Source organism: Ictidomys tridecemlineatus, chromosome 5, assembly GCF_052094955.1.
Source record: "Ictidomys tridecemlineatus isolate mIctTri1 chromosome 5, mIctTri1.hap1, whole genome shotgun sequence".
NCBI lineage: Eukaryota > Metazoa > Chordata > Mammalia > Rodentia > Sciuridae > Ictidomys > Ictidomys tridecemlineatus.
Genome location: NC_135481.1, coordinates 53,044,755 through 53,066,500, shown reverse-complemented (window position 1 = coordinate 53,066,500; position 21,746 = coordinate 53,044,755). Strand labels below are relative to the sequence as shown.

Here is a 21,746-nt window from a genome sequence, read left to right as displayed (position 1 = left end):
GGATCTGGTTTTGTTTGTCCCCAACACCATCTTCCTCAAGTTTTAGGACATGGGTTCTTTTCTTCCCTGAGTAACTCACCCTCCTGGGGTTCTGGGCAAACTGCCAGCCTGTGGGGGTTCATTTCTGCACTGCTACCCTTCCTGCCAGCCCTTTCTTACTTAGATAATTCTTTTCCCCCTCACCTTTGGATCGGCCAGCACCTGGTATTGGGAATACAGGAGCATCACCATGCAAAATGACCGAGTGACCTGACTGGATATGATTAAGAAATTAAAACAAAGCCACATAGGGTGAAATCTTGAAAGTAACACTAAAGCTGAAGAGACATGAGGAGGAAGTAGAAGGATAGGTGCCTCTCAAATCACTTGTAATTGGTATCAGGTGGTGCTTCTGTGTGTACTGTACATATCCACAGCATCAGAATTCAAAGTAAATCTTGAAGCTACCCTATAAAGATCCCATTAAAAGGAGCTCCTTGCTTAGTTGCCAGCACACTCCAAGTTAAACACTTTATTCTTTGGCTTACATTTTTATTTTTCCTGCAAGTTTTATGTCCAGTGGACACCAAATAAGGATGAAATCTTTGATTCCATTCCCTTGGATCCAGCCTGGACTTATTGGAGCATCCAATGGTTCACTGTATTGTGAGGGAAATTGAGAGTTTAAAAGTCAGATTAGGAAAATTAGAGGAGCAGGAACCACACAATGGAGGGTAATTTGTTCAAGAACACAAGGACATCCATGTCAGACTCTAGACACTGGGTCCCACAAGACCTCCACCACAGCAGGCGTAACTATCAGAAAACAGTCGGCACCCTTGTTCTTAAAGGTGATTCTCTAAGAAGCAAGTAACTCAAGTAACTAGATATTCAGATTATCTGGGAAAGGGCTGCTGTTGGATGTCCAGCAGATGTGACTCTTCTAGACATGAAAAAAAGGTGTGTGTGTGTGTGTGTGTGTGTGTGTGTGTGTGTGTGTGTAATGCTGGAAAGTCACAAGTCTTGTGTAAACTGAATTGGCAATTTTTTATTTTTCTGAAAATATAAAAAGAAACAACACAATGGTGATTTGCAAAGAGCTCGGTCAAGCAAAGGAGAGATGAATGCAAACAAACGACAGCCCCCAGTACAGAGGGGTAAGCCACTTCAGTGGCCCTAACTACTGTTTTTCTTAAACCCAGAATGACTCATTCTGTTGATTGCTTCTCATCCTCCTTTTTTTTTTTTTTTTTTTTGGTACCAGGGATTGAACTCAAGGGCACTCGATCACTGAGCCACATCCCCAGTCCTATTTTGGATTTTATTTAGAGACAGTTGTTTAGCACCTCACTTTTGCTAATGCTGGCTTTGAACTTGCAATTCTCCTGCTTCAGCCTCCTGAGCCGCTGGGATTGCAGGTGTGCTCCATCGCACCCAGCTGTTGATTGCTTCTTCTTGCTTCATACCTACTCCCCATAGTCTAAGAATGAATATGTGAGTGGGGCCAGTTACATCCTTCCCCCACCCTATCCCCTGAGCCTACTGATGAATGGGGGTGATTGGGGTAAACCCTAACGAGGGGAGCACAGAGAAGATTTTTGTCTCTGGGACATGTGTAGGAATGCCACTTCCTGGACCCATTGCAGATTTTGTCCCTTGGAATAGAAGGTGTTCTGGCCTGTGACAATCTACAAAGGGAGCAATCCTCCCAGTTGTGCATAGGCTGGTCTGACCCAGAATGCCCTTCATTCACACAGTAATTGTTTCTTGAGTTTCTACCTTGAGGCACACAGTATGCGTTGTTACTACAGTGGTAAGGAAAATAGACATTGCTCCTCATGGAGCTTACAATTGATTGTAGAGAATTTTAATCAAAGACTTTTGCAAATGTCTTTCTCAACTTTGTTATCATTTCCACTTTCACTCCCCTTGCCTACTTATTCACCTTTGGAACCAATCTGATCTTTTAAAAATGTATCAAATCATACCTTTCCCTTGCTTAAACCCTTCAATGATTTTTTTTTGTTTTTCTGGAAATAAAATTTTAGCATTTACTATGGCCCTCGAGGCCTTCCAGGCTCCAGGTACAGTTGAACTCACTCCTGCTCTATGCCCACTCCAGCCCTTCCCAGACCTGGCACTTGCTATTCCCTTAGCTTTGTATGTACATGACCAGCTCCTTGTTTTTCCTTCTGGTCTCAGCTCAAATGTCACCTCCTCAGAGAAGCATTCCCTGACCGGCCACATAAAGGAGCTTCCTACCCTCTTTCATCTCCAGTATTTACCCCTGCACAGTACTGATCACCATCTGCAAGTTTTTTCTTTATTCATGTTTGCTTCCTCCTTAAAGCATGAATGCAGGAATGATGTTAGTCTTATCCAGGGTGTTGTATCTGGTCTGAGCAATTGGTGAGCTCTCAGGACTGTGGGGTGAACGCTTTAAGGCCCACCTCCTCCTCCGTGAGGCCAATTCTGCTTTAGGCAAAATTGAATTCCTCCTCCACGATGCCACGTCTATAACTCACCTCACATACACGTCAGTTACAGCACCTGCTATGCTAGACTGCAATTGCTTCTCTCCATGCTTGGCCTCTGCTAGCACACAGCACTGTGAGACCTGGAACTGCAACTTATCTCTGTCTACCCAAAGCCAAGCAGCGGTACCCAAGACATAGCAGGGGCTCTGATGTATATTGACAGAATGAAAGCAACCCCAACTAATCAACAACCCATATCCACATGCTTGTGTATTCACCAGGGAGGGGAGGGGCTGAGAACCACAGAAAGGACCTCAATTCCTTCAACTCTATTTGCCATACTGATGGGGGATGATTGGGGTGAAGGAAAAGCTTTAGGTGCAGAAGATGAGAAGCAAGTGAACTTTCAAAGATAAAGCAAACTTATTTTTGAGCATTTCAGATTCAATTAATAGCCTCTGGTGTAGGTTAAGAAAGAGAAAACTGCTGGGGGAGAAGCCAAAGACAGGTACTTGAAGCATTCCTTTAATGCTTTTCCTGTCCCTTGATGCATTGTCTTCTTGGGGAAGTATCAATATTGTGTGTGTACAGGGGGAAAAGCATCATCTTCAAATTGTAATGAATCTAAAATGAAAACAAGCCCACAGTTGGCCAACACTGCTTTAAAATTGCACATCAAGAACACTCCCGGTGACAAACACTTTCAAGGCAAACAAACCAAACAGAAATTAAAAAATCTCGGTGGGGTATAAATATGTAATTACACTCACACAGGGAGCATTTTATCAGGTAAACCATCCCACTTTGTTAATTGAAATGCTCCAGCACTGGGCTTTTTTGACAAAGCGTCTGAATATGTATGTGTACGGTGTAGACACGCTGTCTCGCCGTGGCCCTTCCTAGCTGGGGTTAACTGCCTCAAAGCCATTTTTCCGTGCAGCTGGGAGGTCGGTTTTCTAAGCCTTTCTTTTGTTTGTTTGCTTCTGTTTCCATCAATCTGAATTCACCAGGATGCAAACAGTTTTGGAATTCTAAACATGTGTCCAAAACACAGCATTTTTTAAAATAATTAGAGCTAATACTTGACTTTCATATGTCTCATTTGAAATATATAGATAAGCGATTCTCTTTGGTACTTTATAAATATTAAGACAACTGAAAAGAGAGATGGTCCAAGAAAGCACATTGGTTTGGCTTGGTGGGAGAATGTCCCAAGTTCAGGCTCTGCTACCACCATGATGTTTGACCTGAGGCCATCCATAAATGGCTGCCTATTTTCTCATCTGAAGGAATGTTGATCTGTGATTGCTAAAAAGAAGTCTTTTCTACTGCAACACATCCTGTGATTCATTATCTAACAGTACTGAATTTTCTAGAGGGTTTTTGAGCATTTTTATTATTCATTCAAGGAAACCTTTACTAAGTGTTGGGAAAATTGCTCAGGTAAGGTTCTAGCTTCCTCCTCTGGTCTGGTCTGTCTGGGGTTCTGGTCTTTCTTTAGACCCTGGTGCAGCCAGTGCTGTGTCAGTGGCTACAGAGTCACTATTGCAAATTTCCTGGGTGACCTTGATGCCTCAATGTGTGCAGAGGTCATCTCCAATGGAAGAGACACATGGTGGCCTGGGATTGTTGGAGTAGAAATCCAAGTCCCAACCTATGGATCTCGTAGTATAGGCAGGACCCACTCTATGGATTTTCCAGTTTCTCAGACCTACAATCTAAGTTTCCTAGAGCTACTGGTAAATTTCCACAAACTGGGAGACATAAAACAACAGAAATTTTTCTTATAGTTGCAGAGGCCAAAAATCTAAAATCAAGGTGACAATAGTGCATTGTTTTCTTTAAAGGCTCCAGGAGAGATTCCCGTCCTTGTCTCTCCCAGGTTTTGGTGGCTCAAGGCATTCCTTTGCTCACAGTTAGATCACTCCAACCTCTGTCTCCGTGGTCCCATAGCTGCTTCCTCTTCTGTCTCTTTGTGTTTTTTCCTTTTCTTTCTCTTATAAGAACACATATCACTGGATTTAGGGCCCATCCTGGTAATCAAGGATAATCTCATTTTGAGATTTTTACCTTAATTGCACCAAAGATCCATTTTGCAAAAAAAAAGTAGATTTTCAGGTTCCAGGGATTTGGACATGGATAGGTGTAGGGCCACCTTTCCATTCACCATGTCTAATCTCTGTCCCATGAGTTCTGTGTTTAGTTAATAAAATCATATGTAAATGATTGTTGTATAATTCACTTCCAAATCACCTTAGCTTGTAGTTTACTCATGAGGAGCTTTTGGAAAGAGGTGGGAGTCAGACCTGAATGCATTTAAGGTTTAGTGAAGGTGAGAGGACATGATAGGTGCTAAGTCTGGTATTGGACCCTCATGATCTCTGCTAGGCCCCATAGGTGCCTCAGAGATGAGTAAGAAATGGCTCTGCCCTTCAGCAATGCACAGTACAATAGAATAAAAAGGCACAAGAACCAGAGGTATGTTAAGAAAAAAAATAAAAGCAAGGTATATTTTTATTAGGGTAAGCTAGCAATTAGATTTCTCCCCAGTTTCCAAATATTTCTTCTGAAACACATTTAGAGATGTGCTACTTTTTCCAGGGAGTGGGAGTGAAAAGACAACTAAACGTGGCTTCACTTCTCAAGATGATGTGATCAGATCCCATCATAAGCCGAGTTCCCTGGGGAGCAGACTCTGAAATGGAGGTGAGCATGTAGGATGTTTATTCAGTGTGCTCCTGGGAACAGCTGTGGAAGGGAAGGGTCAGATTGGGCGGAGGGAGATGTTGGGTGGTGGTATACTTTTAATGTAAGTCCCATTTGATCTACAAGGAGCTTTGGAGCATGGATGGTCTTTCAGTGTTGTCCTTAATTAGGACAGAGCCTAATTAAGTCAGTCAGTCACTGGATATGATGTTGCCCTATGTGAAGAACTTCACTACAGCCAGGATAATTCCCAGAGCAGCTAACAGCAAAGAGCAGCATGCCAACAACACTCCAAGCTGCTGGGGCCAGAGATTCTTTGGTCCTGAAGCAGGATGTGGGCCAGCACATCACAGCGTCTAGTTCAGATCTTTGCTTAGACATAACCAAACTCCCTATCGTTGTTCTATAAGTTGGACAATTTTTGAAGAAGACCTCCGTGTTAAAGGTTGACACCATCTAGATAGGTTCTTCTGTCTGTTTATATTCCGAATTCATTAAATGAGAAAAGAGCAGGACCTTGTTCATTAGAACTAGCTGTGACTAGCTGAAGAGTACCAAGGAGAAAAAGAGCTTGGTTCTTAAAACTTCTCATTGTACAGGTCTGAAGCACAGCTTGTTCTGATGGGTGAGAAGATATGTCAGTGCCTCCAAGCGTCTCCACAGGTATCATTTTCTTTGTTTTGTTTTCTTTCTCTAGATAAATAGGCATATAATTGGCAAGTTTCCGCAACCTGGAAAGAAGATAGAGAATTCCAGTCAGTACTTCTGTCTCTGTGTCAGAGGTTAGAAGGAACATGGAATTTGAGGTCAGTGGGACATTCAATAAACATCCACCCCTTTCACCTACCACCTCTTACCCTTATTTTGTGGTAACAACTTTTCCTGCTTCTCCCAGTCTTCCAATATAAACCCCCTGACCTTGAAGTTTCAGTTTTATATTTTGTAACGTATCTGGCTTCAGAGTCTGCACTCTCTATATCCTGGCTCTGCCACTTATGCACCAGTGGCTATGAGGGAATTAATTGCCTCACTCCTCTGTGACATGGCTTCATCTTATAAAATGATCATAATAATTGTCTTGTTGTAAAACACAACCATTACACAAATACACATTAACACATATCTGTGTGTGTGTGTGTGTGTGTATATATATATACACACACATATATATACCTCATACATATGCACATAGTTAATGGTTATTATATATATTAGTGGAAGTTCAAGGCCAGCATGGGACAAACATAGTGAGAGGTTGTCTCAAAAATAAATAAATATATAAGAGTTAAAAAGATGATTGCAATGTGGTTTGACAGGTGCCTTGATAAGGAAGTTTGGGAAGCCATGGGAGCACACAGCTGGGACTACTGCAGCTCCCCGCCCAGGTGAGGGAGAATTTCTCAGGAGCAATGTTTGACCTATATAATGAAAATAAGCTGGGAGAAAAACTGGACCATAGATAAGGTAAAACTCCTCTGAGATCTTCTATAAACTCTGGTTTCGTGTTCTTGACCTTTCTTTCATAGCTTCAAATTACCTGACTTTGGCTCATTTGACAAATATCCAAACAGTGATAGTTGTATGCCAGGTGCTCTGATCCACTAGAAGCAGGAACAGAGAGACAAGACACAGTTCTCTACCCTCAAGTAACTATTCCAGGCTTTGGGATCAGGCCCAGATTTGGTGATGTATAGTATAGTGTGTATGTTTTAAGCATTTCACATGTAGTAAGTCATTTAATCCTTGGAATAGTTATATGTGATAAGTATTACCTCTTGCTCAAGTAATAAGTAATTTATAGATAAGAAAACTGAGACACAGAGAGGTCAAGTAACTTGTTTAAGGAATAGAGGTAGTTTGAATCTGGACCATTCACTCATTAGCTATGTGACTTTGGTTAAGTTCCTCAACCTTTACAATTACCTTATAAGGTAGGGGCTATTATTATTCATCCAAATTTTATAGCTAAGAACCTTGAGGCACGAAGAGATTAAGTTAATTAGTTCATCTAGAACTCTTATCAGGGCAACTAGTGATGGCTACTATTCCTATCATTATTGAGAAAACAAAAGGAGAGGCAGGGAGTGGTTCCAGATGCATGGAGATGAGCAAATTTAATTCCAAGTTTTATAATCATATGATTCTACCAACTGTATTCTGATGAGCTGACATAGATACTAGGCAAAAAATTCTTTTTTTTTTTTTTTTTTTTTTTTTTTTTCTACTTTTTTTTTTCTTTTTTTTTTTTTTTTTTTATTGGTTGTTCACAACATTACAAAGCTCTTGACATATCATATTTTCATACATTAGATTGAAGTGGGTTATGAACTCCCAATTTTCCCCCAAATGCAGAATCACATCGGTTATACATCCACAGTTTTACATAATGCCCAATTAGTAATTGTTGTATTCTGCTACCTTTCCTATCCCGTACTATCCCCCCTCCCCTCCCCTCCCTTCTTCTCTCTCTACCCCATCTACTGTAATTCATTACTCTCCTTGTTTATTTTCCCATTCCGCTCATAACCTCTTATATGTAATTTTGTATAGCAATGAGGGTCTCCCTTCATTTCCATGCAATTTCCCTTTTCTCTCCCTTTCCCTCCCATCTCATGACTCTGTTAAATGTTAGTCTTTTCTTCCTGCTCTTCCTCCTTGCTCTGTTCATGGTTGCTCTCATTATATCAAAGAAGACATTTGGTATTTGTTTTTTAGGGATTGACTAGCTTCACTAAGCATAATCTGCTCTAGTGCCATCCATTTCCCTGCAAATTCTATGATTTTGTCATTTTTTATTGCTGCATAGTACTCCATTGTGTAAAGATTAGGCAAAAAATTCTAGTATGGTTGCTTCAAAGAGTTATTTGTGAGTCATTAAAAAGTCAGCGTCGAGCACTTGCATTCACAAAGAGCAAGTCTCCTCTCTTTTTCTCACATAACATTAGGTATGTTATGTAGACATGTCTTAGCAGTATAGAAAGAGGAAAGAAGTAGGTATTTTGATTGACACCAGGCACAATGATTAGTCTGCTTGGGGCTGCTGTTAAAAGAAAAAAAATCTCAGACTGGATGGCTTAAACAAGACATTTATTTTCTTATACTTCTAGAAGTCCATGACCCAGGTGTTGGCATGGGAGTTGGCAGTATTTCTGCTAATATAATCCTATCTCAATTTCTGGCTTCTGCTGAGACGACTGATTAAATCTGTAGTTCACACCCATGCTAATCTTTTTATCAAACTGTTGTTAGCCACATCCTTAATATTTTCTTCGGAACACACTGCTTCTTTTTTTGTTTTGTTTTGTTTTGTAGTAAGGCTAGGCCAAGAATTTTCTAAATCTTCACATTGTATTTCCTTTTTCTTAATAATTCCTTCACTTTATATCTCTTATCTTACATTTTACTCTAAGCAGTAGGAGAAACCAAGCTGTTCTTTCAACACTCTGCATGAACATCTCCTTAGTTAAATATCTACAAGTTCTACCTTTCACGAAACACTAGAACACAATGCAGTCACGTTCTTTTCTAATTTATAACAAAAGTCACTTTTCCTCCAGGTCCTAATAACCTACTGTTTATTTATGTCTGAGACCACAATGGTCGTTAACATCCATATTTCTGCTGCCATTTGGTTCCTGATAATATGTGTATTCTTCAAGAAAACAGAGGCATTTCCTTTAGTTCTCCTTTCCTCTCCCTCACCAGAATCTCCTTGAACATCTGTATTTCTATGAACAGTCCCTTCAAGGCATCTACCCTTTTCTTTTCTTTTTTAAAAAATCTTTTATTGATTTTATTTTTTTTTAAATACACGGCAGCAGTAGAATGCATTGTAATTCTTATTACACACATAGAACACAATTTTTCATATCTGTGTATATAAAGTATATTCACACCAATTTATGCCTTTATACATGTATTTTGGTTTATATTTTGCATTACAATTCTTAATACACATATACACCACAATTTTTCATATCTCTGTACATAAAGTAGGTTGACACCCATTCAAGTCTTCATACATGTACTTTGTATAATGATGTTCATCACATTCCACCATCCTTGCTAATCCCCTGCCCCCTCCTTTTCCCTCCCACCCCTCTTCCCTATCTAGAATTCATCTAATCCTCCCATGCTCTCCCTCCCTACCTATGAGTCAACCTCCTTATAACAGAAAAAAACATTCGGCATTTGTGTTTTGGGGATTGGCTAACTTCATTTAGCATTATCTTCTTCAACACCATCCATTTACCTGAAAATGCCATGATTTTGTTCTTTTTTAATGCTGAGTAAAATTCCATTGTGTATATATGCCACATTGTTTTTATCCATTCATCTACTGAAGGACATCCATGTTGGCTCCACAATTTAGCTATTATGAATTGTGCTGCTACAAACATTGATGAGGATGTGTCCCTGCAGTATGCTGTTTGTAAGTCCTTTGGGTATAGTCCAAGGAGAGGAATAGCTGGGTAAAATGGTGGTTCCATTCCCATATTTGCAAGGAATCTCCACACTGCTTTCCAAAACATGCACTGGAGAAAAGATAGCATTTTCAACAAATGGTGCTGGGAAAACTGGAAATCCATATGCAACAAAATGAAATTAAACCCCTATCTCTCACCATGCACAAAACTTAACACAAAATGGATCAAGGACCTAGGAATTAAACCAGAGACTCTGCGTCTAATAGAAGAAAAAGTAGGCCCTAATTTTCATCATGTGGGATTAGGCTCCAATTTTCTTAATAAGACTCCTATAGCGCAAGAATTAAAACCAAGAATCAATAAATGGAATGGAATCAAACTAAAAAGTTTCTTCTCAGTAAAAGAAACAATCTGTGAGGTGAATAGAGAGCCTACCTCTTGGGAGCAAATTTTTACCCCTCACACATCAGATAGAGCACTAATCTCTAGGGTATATGAAGAACTCAAAAAGCTAAACACCAAAAAAACCCCAAATAACCCAATCAACAAATGGGCCAAGGACCTGAACAGACACTTCTCAGAAGAGAATATACAATCAATCAACAAATATATGAAAAAAATACTCATCATCTCTAGTAATCAGAGAAATGCGAATCAAAACTACTCTAAGATATCATCTCACTCCAGTCAGAATGGCAGCCATTATGAAGCCAAACAATAAGGTGTTGGGGAGGCTGTGGGGAAAAAGGTACACTCATACATTGCTGGTGGGACTGCAAATTGGTCTACCCTTTTCTTATTCCTATGGTCCAGTTAGTTCCAAAGTCACTTCCATGATGTTAATTATTTGTTACATTAGTTCCTCCACTTTGCATCTTAGCCTGTTAGGGGCTAGAAGTCCAAGATTAAAGTGCCAGAAGATTTTGTTTCTGAAGATATCTCCCTTCCTGGCTTGAAGATGTCCACCTTCTTGCTGAGTCCTCTAAGTACATGTGGAGAAAGAGAAAGTTCTCATCTCTTTTTCTCCCTTTATAAGAAACCAATCTATTGATTAGGGTCCTGACCTTATGACCTAAGTTAGCTTCAATTAGCTCTGTTAGGCCCTATCTCCAAATCAGTCACACTGGGTGTTAGCCCTTCATTTTATGGAGATGGATACAATGCAGCTTATAATACGCAACATTTTCTATTAGGGTGACATTGATGCAAAAACACTGATCCACATTTAAGACATTGATACAATACACTAGTATATACATCAGTATAAGGATGATGGTCCAAACACTAAACTTTGCCCCCTTTGGTTGTGGGTGCTTCACTGTAAAGGAAAATAAACATTCATTGAGAACATACATACTTGAGGTGGAAAGCTAGGGTTTGAACCCAAAGAGAATGATGGGAATAGGGGGTCTTGAAAAGAGAAACTATGAGGATAAGGTGAAGGTGTTATGGATGATTGTCCTAGGAAATGGGGATTTCAATACACTCATTCACTGTGATCCCAGAAGATAGTGCAATTTTGGTAGAAATTACATATATGTGTGTGTATATATATGTGTATATATATATATATATAAGATACATATATATATTGTATATAACTATTATACATATGTAGTTATAAATATAACTGTAGTATATATATTTCATATATATTATATATATAATATATATGTAATATATATATGTAAAACTGTGTGTGTGTTTGTGTGTATATGTGTGTGTGTGTATGTGTGTGTATTCTCTAAAAGTTATAACTCTCCAAAACAGAATACATAATTTTAGAGGCTGTGTCATGCTGCCCACTGTTGGAGGCCTTGGAAAGCAGAAACTCTTGTTGGGGAGACAATAAAGTAGAACCAAGCACTGACTGGGTTGGAATGTAGAGTGGAATCAATCATTTTCTGTTCTTCCAAGTTTTGTGAAATTTTCTGTAATCAAAGAATAAAAAAAAAAAACAAGTTTGGGTTCATGAAATTCTTTTTTATTGGTGCATATTATACAGAATAATAGGTTCCATTGTATCATATTCATATATATAAACGTTACTTGATCAATTTCACTCCCCAATACTTCCCCCATCCGCTCCTCCCTGGATCCCTTTCTTCTACCTTAATGGTCTCCCTTCCAGTTCACGCCGTCCTGTCTTCCCTTTTTTCCCTCTAATTTCTCACATCATATGTGAGAAAACATATGATGCTTTTCTCTGAGTCTGACTTATTTTGCTGAAAGTTATGTTCTCATATTCTATTCATTTTCCTGCAAATGACATGGTTTCATTCTTCTTTTATGGCTAAAAAACAAACCAACAACAACAACAAAAAGAACCTCCCGCCAAACTCCATTGTGTAAATATGCCACATTTTCTTTATTCATTTATCTGTTGACAAACACCTGGCTTATAAAATTCTGACTACTTTAACTTTGGGGCAACAAGGTAGTTGATGAAATTTATCTGACACATAATTGTTGCTAATCGGCTTCTAAATATTCTCCTATTTGAAAATGCAGTCAATTCAGTAAGAATCTATTTGAATTAAGCTATTAGAATTTAAAAACCCATGAGAGCCATTTCTATTTATGACAGCTGGAAACTATCTCCCAAGTATGCCCTTGTAATTACATTTAGAGTTGCTTATCTAGGGCACATCAAAGAATTAGGCGCAAGTGGTCATTGCACTAATGAAATGCTTATCTTCCTCTGTTCGCCATGCTGAAGAGCTTTTAGAAATGTCTAATATTTTGACTCTTCTTCTGCTATTAATTAATTGAATGGATATCAGGGCTCCCAAGGTCTGGTAAATGAAAAAGAGAAACCTAGATTAATTCTGTTTCTATATTTTAAGTGTGTTTGAAAGCAAAAACAAAAAAATCAAAAGACTAATTTTTAATATAGTCACAATAGTCATAAATAGATAGCTAGATTGGGATATATATATTTTTTAAAAAGTGGCATTCCTTTCTCCAAATGTGCCTATGTTGCTTCAACTATCCCACCCACCCAAATGTTTCTGGCAAATAAACTCAATTGGCAAAAACTAAAATCCTCCAAGAGCTCCTGGGCTGGGAAAATTTGCCAAAGCTTTCTTTATTCTTAGTACCAAAACAAACATTGACTTTAGTAAGAAGACCACAGCAAGCTTTTCCAATTGAAGAACACTGGCAAATGAAACAAAATTCTCAATGGAAATGGAAGAGGATTGGACCACTAATAGATACTCAGACGGACAGAAAAATATTAACTACTCAGAGGAAGTTGGGACTTTGCATGGCTTTTCAGTGTCCCTGAATCTTGAGGCTAACTTTTGCTTTTCTTAGCCCTGTGTTATTATAAGTCTGAAAATTCCAGCTTTCTTCCTTAACCTGTACTTTAAATCTCCCCTCCCTGCCCATCAGCCTATTTCTTTATCTAAAAAAAAAGCTTCACACTACTCATCTAGGAAAACACTCTGCATGAATTGCTCTGCATGGGTGCTAATTATTTTAAGTCAATTTTTTTGTTGTTGTTATTTTTTACCTGCTGAGTGAGCTTCGCTTCCCATGCAAGCTGCCACAGGCTAGCTTTTGCTCAAAACCCAAACACGTGTTGATTCCCTCATGACATGCAGACTTAGTGGAAGGGCACATTTGTACGTTTAGTGTTACAACTGCATTGCAAACCAAACATGATGTCAGGTTTTGACAGCTTCCTTTGAAGAAGTTAACCTTTGCCTGAACTTAGAGGGAAAAATTTGCACTCAACTGAGTAACTTGACGTTGACAAGAGTGGGGAGAATATCAATGACATGTGAATAATTTGAATGATGCTAGAGGGCTCTGCTTTCAGAAACTCTCAGGCTGGGTCAAGTGTACAAGATGATTACTACCCAGTCAGGAGGCCATGAAACCTGACATCTGGATACTCCTGCAATTTGATAGGGAGACTCCGGGCATAATCTTTACAAATTGTTCTTCAAAACTGTTGTATGAAATTGCTGTTATCTCCTTTCCTTTTGGGATGATGAACTGAGTGGTAAGTCAATAATCGTGGTGTTCTGTTCGGATGACCTGTGGACCAAGTCTATGGAGTAAGCAGCTGCATTGTGAGTTCTTTTTTTGCTCCCAGTTTCTTCAGAACATCTCCCTTGCTAACCTTGTGAGAGTCTGAAATAACTTCAACTTGCAACACTTGGGTTTGGAAGAAACCTCCAAGGTCATTTGTTTCTGTTTTCTTCTCAGTACAGGGGTCTCCTTACCACTTACCCAAATTTCTCATGCTATAATTATTATCTGAAAAAGGAGTGACATCCAGGAATGTCAAATATTCTAAGCAATTAGTGCCACTGCCCCTAATTTGCTGATGGTAGACAATATGGATGCATCTTGCTCTTCTTACCAGCAGAGACCAGACCCAAGACAGTGGTCTATGGAGCCCCTATCCATCTTTTCCTGCTGAGGCAAGAGAACAGACCCATTTTCTACTCTAATTTTAACCCATTAAGTTCTTCATCTGCATCTGTTTAGTTACATATCTAGTCACACAGCTACAAAGAAGCTTCACAGGATGTGTACATTTTTCATTCAGTGTTTATTCTAACTAAAGTTTTTGTTTCCTCTTTTCATAGTTGTGGGCATAATATATGCACAAATTTTAATTTCACATAAAAACTATACTTTATTATTTGAAGGGTGATACATGTAATGTTAAATGCATGCATTATACTTCATATAATTGATATTATTATTTGTTTAACTATTTCTTTATTCTGAACATTTGTTTTTCTTTTGATTATTCATTATTATAAATAATGTGTTATGATTATGATGTAATTGATTTAAATGTATAGGGGTTTTACCATATTTGGGATTATTTTATTAGGTTGGATTCTCAGAAGTAAGTCTGTTGAGTCATGAGCATTTTAAGACTCTTAATAGATTACCCAACTGATTTGCAGTGGATAATATCAATTTACACTTCTATGATGTATTACGAATTTTATTCACCTCTTACAAATTTTAATATTTATAGGCAGCAGGTGTCATAGAATTGAAGTTGCTTTACTGGGATTCCTGACATCTGGTACATGGTGTGGTGTGCTGATCACTCGACTGCCATACTATCTTCTCGCTAGGGAATTGTCAGGGTCTTCAATGTCTCTGGAACATTTATGGCTCTTCCCAAGTTCCCTAGGCATTGGCCTGTAAATCCCTTTTTTTCAGCCATAAAATACAGTTATCTTGGCAGTTATAATTAACAGTTTGGTTCTCTTCTCCCAACTCTTCTGTCCTTACCACTGATAGTTAGAACAAAAACTATTGCTGCTGCTGCTGTTTACTACTTACTGAGCTATAGTTCTGGGCTGGGAGTGAGTCTCCCTACTCCATATTTAACACTTCATTTAAACCTCACTGCAACCCACTAAGATAGGTGTTATCATCCCCAATTCACAAATGACTATGGTTAATTAAACTTAGAGAAGCTGAGTAGCTTCCCAAAGGATACTCAACTACTAAGTAGAGGAGCTGAGAACCGAACTGAGGCCTTATCTTACTTCTCATCCCAGGTTTCTAACCATCCTTTATCACACCTCTAAGTCCCTACATTTCCCACCGCTGGGTTCAGTCAATCCTTTGGCCTTGGAGTCAACCAGTTCTGAGTTGGAGAAGATTAAGAAGCTCTAGTTCATCATCCAAAGTCACTCTTGTTGCTGAAGCAGCTCTGTGCTTATGCTTGAGTCACACTAAATGGATTTCTGCCCAGTGATGTAACTGAGAAGCCATCAGGGGGACCTGGACTGATGAGAACATGTGTTAAACGGGAGTCTTTGCGCTTGCAAAGAAGGTTTCCACGGTGGTAACATATGTAGGTGTTTCCTATCTCACTGGTAAAATATAGCTACACTTCAGCTTCTGTTTCTTCCTTTTTCTTATGACCAAATCCCCACCTGGTCCTCAATTCTAAGGACTGCAGTATTCTTTAAGTTTTCCGTGAGTGATTCCTAGTCTCAATAACTTCACAACAGCTTAGTTCCTCTAATATCTTTAAAGGAATAATAAAATAAATAAATACATAATAAAATAAAATAAATTAATTAAATAAAATAAGAAGGACACAAGCAGAAAAGATTTGTAGGTCTATAGAATAGTGGGTGGGATATAAGGCTCCCCCACTCACATGGGGATATTCAGCTTGGACCCTGGACTCCATATTATGTCAAATACTTGTGGGGCTAATCTAAAAGTTTGCTGGGGTGGTTCTTTAACACCTGGGGTTGAATATAGCCTCTGAAATATGTTAGAAATGTCAAAATTTCCTTGGCACAGAAAACACATTCAAGGGTGTGAGAATGTTAGAACAGATTTATGAGGTATAAACTTACAACCCACCACCTGACTGTATTCCCCTAGAAGAGCTCAGGTGAGGATGCTCTTTTCATTTCAGCAAGAAGAAATGCACTAGAAAGGGGTGTACTCATTTTTGTCTTAAAATAAAGTTGATATTAGCTGTCTTATATAAGCCAGGGTTCAGAGTGAGGAATACTGCCTTGGAACTGGGTTCCCCACTACGAAATAGGGTTAATAGCAGAGAATGCATGGAAACTGAACTGTACATGATGGATACCATGGTACTCTGTCCAGATCCCTTGTCAGGGCCAAGGCACCCTACTGCTGGGAATTTGTTTTAGTCAGCTTTTTCAGTGCTGAGACTAAAGGATCTGATCAAAACAACTGTAGAGGAGGAAAAGTTTATTTGAGGGCTCATAGTTTCAGACGTCTCAGTCCATAGAAGGCCGGCTCCATTTCTCAGGGATTGAAGTGAAGCAGAACATCATGGCAGAGTGTGTGGCAGAGTGAAGCAGTTCACGTCATGGTGATCAAAAAGCAGAGAGAAAGTGTCCACTTTCCAGATACAAATATATACACCATAGCCACCCCCTACCACTTCTTTACCACTCAGTTAATCCTAATCAGGGGATTAAATCGCCGATTGGGTTAAGATTTACAACCCATTCATTTCTCCTCTGAACCTTCTTGCATTGTCTCACATAGGAACTTTTGGAGGACACCTCACATCCAAACCATAACAGAATATATCTGTTAACAAGTCATAGATTGGGGCCATCCAAGATTAGGCCCATTCCCAGGAAACCTTTCTTAACAACTGGAAGCTGTGGACATACAAAGAACTGGACACATTGCCTTAATTCTGAACAATTATGGGGGCTCTCCTGGTCTTCAAGTTTTCTGCTGCATCAATTAAGGCCTCTGTGACAACTGCACTGTGAATTGGTTTTGTCTTTTGACCAGTTTTTCCCTCTTCACTTCCCTTAGATGGAGCTTCTGAAAGTACTCCCCATTAAGCCCTCTGCATGCAGCTTTTCATCTCAGAGTTTACTTCCAAGGAACTAAATCAAAGATAGTTGGAACAACAAGTGTCCAGAGAACTAGAATCTAAAATGGAATTTTGGATCTGGATCACTTACCAATTGACTGGCAATAAGCACACCATCACAGACCGTAGGTGGACTATTTGGTTCTAACACACTGTCACCATGCAGTTGTCAAAATTTCACCAGAAGTGCACAGGCATGGGAGGCTGGTGGGAGGAGGTGAACTGTCTGGTGCAATAGCTCTATTGCTTAATGGGTATGAGGGAAAGGATTCTCTGAGGACATCGGAATTGTGTGCCTGTTGTTAAGTGCCATTGCTTATCTGAAGAAAGCTTCAGGCTCTTGTGATTAATATCAATTCAAGGCAAAAAGTCCAAGTGGAGGACTGCTTGATAACATTTAAAGGGACCTTAATGACTTGTAGCCAAAGCATAGCAGAATGGGGGACCTGAAAGCAAGACTTAATCATAAAAGTAGTGGAGTTTCATGACGAGTTCAGTGTGGGACCTTGCCTTTTGGGATGGGACTCAATGGATATATTTGAAAACTTTGAACTCTCAAATTCTCTGAGGACACTGGATCTGCAGAAGGGGGCCATCCTCTTTGTCAGAATATAGTGGAACACCGTTATTGAAGATAAAGTTGTCTTAAAAGACCATGCTCATCTCCCTCTTATCTCCCTGCTCACCTCTCATCTCCCCTCCCAGAACCAGACCAGTACCAAAGACCAAGTGGGAATGTGCTAGGCTGGCTAAGGAGGAGATACTGAATGTAGAATGAGTTACAGCCAGGGAGCATGCTTTGGACTGGTTTCTAAGGGTGATAAATCAAGGAGGTAGAACACAAAATTCAATAAGGCAGAGTTTATTGAAATGGCAGTAATCTTTTGTGGTACGGGGTTTGATAACCTGTCAGAGACATCAAAGACAGTCTAGAACTTTCAGAAGCGTGGAAAATGAGATGACCACACTGAGCGAAGACGTACCAGAGCAGCAATGGCAGGTGGGAGAGGAGAGATCAAAGATAGAAATAAGTGAGCATGTGAAAATGAATATGACTCTAAAACCTCCCACTAACCAGGTATGTTCCACCTACTGCAGGAAGATAAGGGACATCAACATCATGGAGATATTGAGTTATGGCTAGCCTCTTCCCTAGCTTAGGTCAGGAATGATGGTGGAGATGCTATCACAGAACTGGGCTCTCTAAGAGCAATGAGATGATAGTTGACAGTTCTTAAACATCAGAAGCAAGGTAGGTATAATTGCTTCAATTGGAAACAAGGTCAGAGTAGCACCAGGGGAGATCCAGCCTGCAGGGAGCTCTGAGATAGTTAATTAGCAGGAGCTAGTGGCTCTGCTCTTACACAATGGGGCCAGGAAGAATACGATTGGTGCTCAGTATACCCATTATTGTGTCTTTTGGTAGTGCTTCCATGCCCAATTTTAGCAATAAAGGGACAAGTATAATAGCCATGGCCTTAGAAATGGCAGTCTAGATCAATCCACTGGATAAGCCACCTAAACTTGCTAATTGAAGAGTTGCTAATTGAAAGTATGGGGAACTGAAAGAAGGTGGGATAGGAGGGGAATGATGAGTATTACTCGTGGTCTTCTAATTATGTTTGAATGTTCACTCCATGTGGAGAGAAAAGCGGCCTGACATATATATGGTAAGTGCATGGGCTTCCAGGCAATGTCAAATTGGTTGGTTAGTGAGGGGTTAGAAGGAACAGAGCTGGAAGACAATTGTTAAAGCAGTCTGGAGACAAAATATATGAAATCTTTGTGGGAGTGACTCAAGCATGTGCACATTTGAGTACATGGCAATGACATCCTGAGGGCACTGTGAGAGACGAGGCTCTTAAACAGGGGAAGAGTCCTACACATCTTGTGGATGACTGCTTGTCTTCCCGCTTAGCTATCATATTGTTTAATGGGCCCATTGATATAGGGGCCTTTGTAAGAGACATTAGGGCTATTCCTGGCCCAGTACTATAGGTCCCTCTCATTATGTCTAATCTATCTCCTGCCTCTAGGAAGTCCAACCTACCAGCAACAGAAATGGACACTGAGGCCTCACGCTGCCACCAGTCCCCCAGGGAAACCTGCCAGCCACCGTGGTAAACAGCTACCACCGACCCTTTCTGCCTAGAAGGGGTAGAATTTATCCATGTTGAAATCAGCAGTGGATATGGGTTGGTCTTGCCTACAGTTCCACCATCTGACCCACCAACGTTATTTCTCCCACAAATTGCCTCAGGCCAAGAGATAACATTTTATGACAAGAGAGATGCTGGATAGACTCATGACCACGGGATTTCCATCACCTAGAAATATAGAGGTAGCCTATGGGATTAAATGGCAGAACAGTCTGTTGAAAATTCAGCTAAGAGGATCACTGCTGGAGATAACATTTTGCATTGATTGTGACAGTGTCTTCCTAGAAGTGGTGTATGCAGCAGACCAGTGGCTCATACATGGAACTTGATCTCTAAAGTAAGGGCAAAGGTTCAAACACCTCCTTTAATACACTCAAAAACCCACTTGTGGAATTCATGCTTCTTGTTACCGTAATCTATCACATACAGGTATATAAATTCTATTCATATATATGTATATTTATAATTGACAAAATAGTCATGGTGGAAAGCATACATTCAAGACCCTGGAGACTGCAAATATGCCTTTCATTTAAAGCAATATGTTATATTTATGCCAATTTAATCATTAACATTAGTAAGAGGCCAATTATACTGTTCGAGAGTAAGATGTTTTATGAGAAAATGACAAAATGATACATGTAATCATTGCAATGCCAGTTTACCATCAGATAGGATGTGCAATAATCCCTTTAGCAAGCTTAAGCTTTTACATATTAATGGCAACATTGGAGAGTGGGAAGATGCCTTTTACAGCATCACTGAGGTCCTTACAATACAGAAATGCCTCTGCTGCCTGGTCCAATTACTGGTATGTGCTGGGGAGAATAACACTGTTTTGTGGGCTCTTCCCTTCCTAGTACTGGAGCCTGGGGTGTTTTTTTATTTCTTACTTTTTTAAAGCAATGCTACATAGAGATTAATAATGAAGAGCAGAAATTTTTATTTAGATGTTTGGCAACATCTTTGTGACACTCGTGTGGATCTCCTGTAGAGTAGATTCGCCCTGCAGAGAAACACTGCCAACGCTTTATTCTTGAACACACGATTAACCAGCTGCCAGAGACAATGAAACATTTCAAACTCCTAGTCCGGTGCCCAAGTTACCATCTACGAGTCTCAGGGATACAACACTGTATTTTTAAAATGACAGTTTTGAAATTGTTCAAGACACAATAAATGTTTCCCCATTTGTAAGACCAAGCGTGTGGACTGGATGGGGACCTCAATGATCCCTTACTGGCTCATGACCCTTCACGATGGAAAGGCAAATGAAGCAGCAAAGAAAAGCAACCTGGGGACTAAGGGAGATTAAAAAAAGTAAATCAAAGTCCAAAGGGAAACATCTTTCATAGTTAAAAATTAAGGCTGTTCATGTCTTTTTTTTTTGAAGGATGAGCTAGGGAGGCACGTGAAGATATTTGTTCTGCTGAACAAAACGTCTGCCTCTTATTTTACCTGTGAAAATTTTAGAGAAGACAACACAAATGTCAATCATTAGTGAAAAAGACAACTAAATGGGGAAAGTTATTCTGTATTGAAAGCGAGCAAGGAACAACACAGATGAGTCACAAATACAACGTTGAGCAAAGAAAGACATAAAAGAACACACACCAGATGATTCAGAAGCTAGGACAATGGACAACTCTATTGCTTAGTATATAGACATAAGTAGTAAAAATCTGGGGAGAAATAAGGCAGCAGGTGTCACAGGAATCAAAGTGGAGCTTACCTCTAGGAAGGAGGCAGAAAACCATTAGGATTGAGGAAGTCCCACAATATAGCAAAATTTGCACACTTGTTCTCTTTGCTAACCTGGATGGTGATTACATGGTGTTTACTTTATGATTGTTTGGGAAATAGCACAAATATATTTTATGCCCTTTTCTACATGTGCATTGTTTTACAATTTAAAAATACAAAAAAGTACAGAGAAAAGTATACTTTAAAATAGCATATGCATTTTCCAGAATGATCTAATTTTAATATGTTGTTCTTTTAAATATAAATCAATTGAGATCCTACTGATGACATGAATTCTCCTCTGTGTATGCTCAGTCCCACCCTCCTTTCTACTCATTTGAAGCAATGATAACATGAACTTGTGTTCTCTTTCTACCTTTATTTTTTTATAATTTTACTACACATGTGTTCCCATGAAAAATATTTCCTTGTGTATTTTTGAACTTTATGTATACTACTCTGCCATATGCTCCATATATTACTCAATTGTGAAAGCTTTGTTGAACAAGTAAAAGGAGCTCTGCTTCTGCATGCCTCAGTTTCCTTATCGGTAAATATGAGAACAATGTTGTCTACCATATTGGGCTATTAAGAGGTTGGAATGAGTAAATATTTATATATAAAGAATCAGGCAAATAGTAAAGGCTAAATGTGCTTACATAACCTAGTTTGCTAATTTTACATACTACATAGAATACCATCGAATAAGTATTTCTTCATCTATTTCTCCATGGATGTACATTTAGGAGTTTCCAATATTTGAAATTATAACCACAGGTGAAATAAATAACTGTAGATCCTTATCTTTTAAAAATATCTATTGACCTCTCCTCCAGATCTGCAGGGGCCACCATGTTTTCTGGTTCTGACTTTGATGAATGGC

General features: G+C 39.3%; 1 long non-coding RNA gene across 6 annotated transcripts in view; it reads right to left on the bottom strand.

Annotated features, from left to right (window-relative positions):
- Positions 1-4,935: 4,935 nt before the first annotated feature.
- LOC110597880 (uncharacterized) overlaps positions 4,936-21,746 on the bottom strand; it is a 297,780-nt gene continuing 280,969 nt past the window's right edge. For 3 of the 6 annotated variants that reach the window (XR_013438918.1, XR_013438923.1, XR_013438919.1), the window contains one exon: positions 4,936-5,893. This is a non-coding gene — a long non-coding RNA (uncharacterized LOC110597880). Of the gene's footprint in view, positions 5,894-9,414; positions 11,521-21,746 lie in introns of all 6 variants that reach the window. The other 3 variants (XR_013438917.1, XR_013438924.1, XR_013438921.1) reach the window with 2 other exon arrangements.